Below are 3,610 nucleotides of genomic sequence, written 5' to 3' on the forward strand. Positions count from 1 at the left end.
TTCGTGTCTTCTCATGCCTCTCGATGAGTTTCCCATCTTGGAACACTTCTCCGGACTTGGAGGTAAGTCCCCACCATTTGATCCACCCTGAGGTAAGCATGAAGGTACGTCGAGCTAATGACGTTAAACAAGCGCTTCTTGGGAGGCAACCCAAGTTTTTAAATTCATTGTCTTTAAATTTTCGTATTTCTTTTAGTTTCTTAGTTGTGATTGAATGCATATGCTCGTGAGCTTCTCATATTTTTGTTGTCGTGCTCAACTCATGCTTAGGCTTTCTTGTGTAGCTCGGACTTGAATTAGTATCATTTAGTTGTTTTTTTCATCGTTATTTCAGGCGCTCATGAGGTTGTAATTAGTATTTTATTGAGTTTGCAAGAGGAACCATGCCAATTTTTCAATTTTTCCAGTCCATACGGGCCGTGAGTACGGCCCTGTATGGACGCTAGTGCATGTTCCGGGGCCTCATGGCCCTCCTTGCGGTCGCGACAGAACCCCTCGCGGGGTACTGTGCGCGTGGGGCTGAGAGGCTCACGGGCGCCATGCGCCCAGCATGGGCGCCCGTGAGGGCTCTCGGCCTCACTTGCACGCGCAGCTGGGGGGCTCACGGGCGCCATGCGCCCGCATGGGCGCCCGTGAGACCCCCTGGCTGGGTTTTTCCCAGCCCATGCGGGCGCCATGCGCCCGCATGGATGCCCGCATGGGCTGGGCGGCCCATTAAAGGGAGCTTTGTCTCCCTTCCTCTCTTCTCCTTCATCTCCTCTTGTTTTCCTCTCATCTCTCCTTCACTCTACTTCATTTCTCCACCATTTTTTCTAGTTTTTTCTTCTCTAATCACCTCTCCTCCATCTTGTAAACTTGCTCTTGGGTTTTAATCGAAGTTTTATCAACCTTTTCGCCGGATCTCATCACCTCAAGCCTCCATGCTCTAATTCTAGGTTTTGCTTCAAACTTGGGTTTCATTGTGTTTTCATTGTATTTTTTATGCTTGAATGATATATTTGGTTGTTATGATGTGGTGGTTGCCCAATTCTTTGAGTTTTTCCTTCATTTGTAAATTTTGGGAAGCTTGATGTGTAGGAGAAACTCTTGCAAAAAATTTTTCGCGAGTACTGTAGCAATGGCTGAAATTTTCATTCTTTACATTAAAATTGTTGTGCTTTCAATTTTCCCTTAATTCCATGATGATATAGTTATCTCCTATGATTGTATTCATAATAATATTGGTTTGATCACTTGTCTTTGTGGTATAGGTATGCCGATCAAGCGAGTTTTATGAAAACGGTCACGACACGATGCGGCATCACGTAGAGTGCCATCCTTTGCCTTACCACAACATAGGGGACTTCTCACCGATTGTTGCCTCTTCTCCTTTGCCCTTTGCTAGCATTGACTGCACTTTCACTGAACACTCTTCATCAAACAAATGGGGCAGTCTCTTTACCCTTCCCTTTTCATGCTTTATTTAATTTTTATGAATTCTCCACCATGTTCTGCTGATTAGTGTACATTGAGGGCAATGTACGATTCTAGGTGTGGGGATGGGTTATTTGCATGCTTACTTCACCAGTGATAGCTATGATATTTTGTTAGGAACCTCCTGGCTTGAATGAATGATAGTAATGAGTTGTAAGGTTATTTGTGCTATAAGGAAGTCGTGTTTTTTTCTTTCTAGTGCTTTCTTCACGACTTTGACACAGATGTTTCTACCCCGCTTTGACCTCGCTAACCCAATCGCTTTGATTTAAAGTGTTAGAATGGTAAATTCATCCCTCAATGGTCTTTTTAAGAGCTTTTTGGTTCTTTTTGTTCATTTTGCTTTTATCCCTTAGTGAAGTTTTGCATGAAGGTGCTCGGGAGACATGTATATATTTGTTATCTTTAAAAATGAGTCTATGTCAAGATTCCTCCGCTAATTTAGCACCTAATGCGCCTATGTAGACTCGTAATCAAGTAGGTTGGGTGGCTCTTTGTGCCTAATCAGCATGTGCATTCTTCCGAAAGATTATAAAAATATTTTTGTGCAGCCTACGTTAGCCGGACTCAAGAGAGAGAAGAAGAAAAAGAAATGATGAAAAACAAAGAAAGAGAAGTTTTTTTGTTCTCCTGGACTCAATCATGCATTCACTTAGATACTAAAGTGTTGAATGTGGACCCGAAGGACTCTTGACCTACTATTGAGGGTGTCTTTTAACATTTCTAACACCGTAGTCATTGAATGTGGTGTGAATGGGGAGAGCGAGGGACGAAGCATACACACACTCACCGGGAAAAGCACTCTAAAGGAATCATGACTATCTCTACTCGAGTCGGTTATTGTACAACTCATTTTTCTTGAATTCATTTCAACTGCAGGCTCGTGGGGTTCTTCACTATTTGAGCTTTGAGGTCGTACATTTAGCCGCTTATCATTTTGCCCTTATTCTTTTCATGTGTGTTTGCTTGGGGACAAGCAAACGCTTAGGTGTGGGATATTTGATAAACGCCTAAATGTATGTATTTTATATGTATTAATCGTGTATTAATTGTGAACATGTTAACGAATTGATGCCCGTTTTATGTCTAAATTGGTTATTTCGGTGTTGCAGGTCTTAAATGAGTCAAACAATGCTCAAAAAAATGCAAATCGGATGAATTCGACATCAAAAAGCGGCATTTTTGGGGTCCCGATCGTAGTCGAGCACCGGCAGTGACAACGTGAGCGTGTCGTTGTTCTTGCTCGCGCCATTTGGTGGGAGTTTCACGGGCTCCATGCGCCCGCATGGATGCCCGTGAGGTTTGCTGGGAATTCTCAAGTCTCGGTTTCTGTAGCAAAAACGCTGTAGGGAAAAATTATCGTAGCGAAAATATCGTGAGGCTGAGCAATCGTAGCACCGGCGGGGTTTTTGGGCATTTGGGTCGTGAGCTTCACGGGCTCCATGCGCCCGCATGGAGCCCGCATGGACTCGACGGGGTATATAAGAAACTGATTTCTTCTAGGGCAAGGGGGAGGAGTTTTTGGAGGGTTCTTCAAGCCGATTTTCACCAATCTTTGAGAGGCAAGATTACATGTTTTGGAGAAGGGAAATCTAAGGGAGAAGCTCGGGATTTGGCTAGATCTTCATCGATCTCTTCTTTGGGAGTTTGTAGACGATTTGAGGGAAGCCGCCCCTCATTGCGGCGTCCGTGGGAAGCCTCTTCCACCTAGCTTGGCTTGTCTTCCTTCTTCCATTGTTTGAGGGAGTTTTTATTATGCCTTTTTGTAGTTGTTTGCATGGATTTGTTGCTTGGATTTGTTTGTATGGATTTGAGTAGACCCCAAGGTCACCGGATGCCGGGTGAACCTTGGGGTGAACTTGTGTATTTGGATGATTTAAGTTTGTTTATTGCAATTGTTGTGTTTTGAGATTCATTCTTGGTGCATTTGATGTGTTGCTTACATGAGAACTCTGTAAACCAACTGTTAGGTTGTACTTGGTAGCGTGACCATCGCCTCTTGTACTAGACACACCAAGTTTGGAAGGGATTCATGTACGAATACGCCGTGACCATCGGGTATTCTGCACCCTCCACCATTAGGGGCTAGACCGAGGTTGTGTTCGGCTCTAATTAGGGATTTCCCACTTGTTAATGC

Source organism: Dioscorea cayenensis, chromosome 20, assembly GCF_009730915.1.
Source record: "Dioscorea cayenensis subsp. rotundata cultivar TDr96_F1 chromosome 20, TDr96_F1_v2_PseudoChromosome.rev07_lg8_w22 25.fasta, whole genome shotgun sequence".
NCBI classification, from domain to species: domain Eukaryota; kingdom Viridiplantae; phylum Streptophyta; class Magnoliopsida; order Dioscoreales; family Dioscoreaceae; genus Dioscorea; species Dioscorea cayenensis.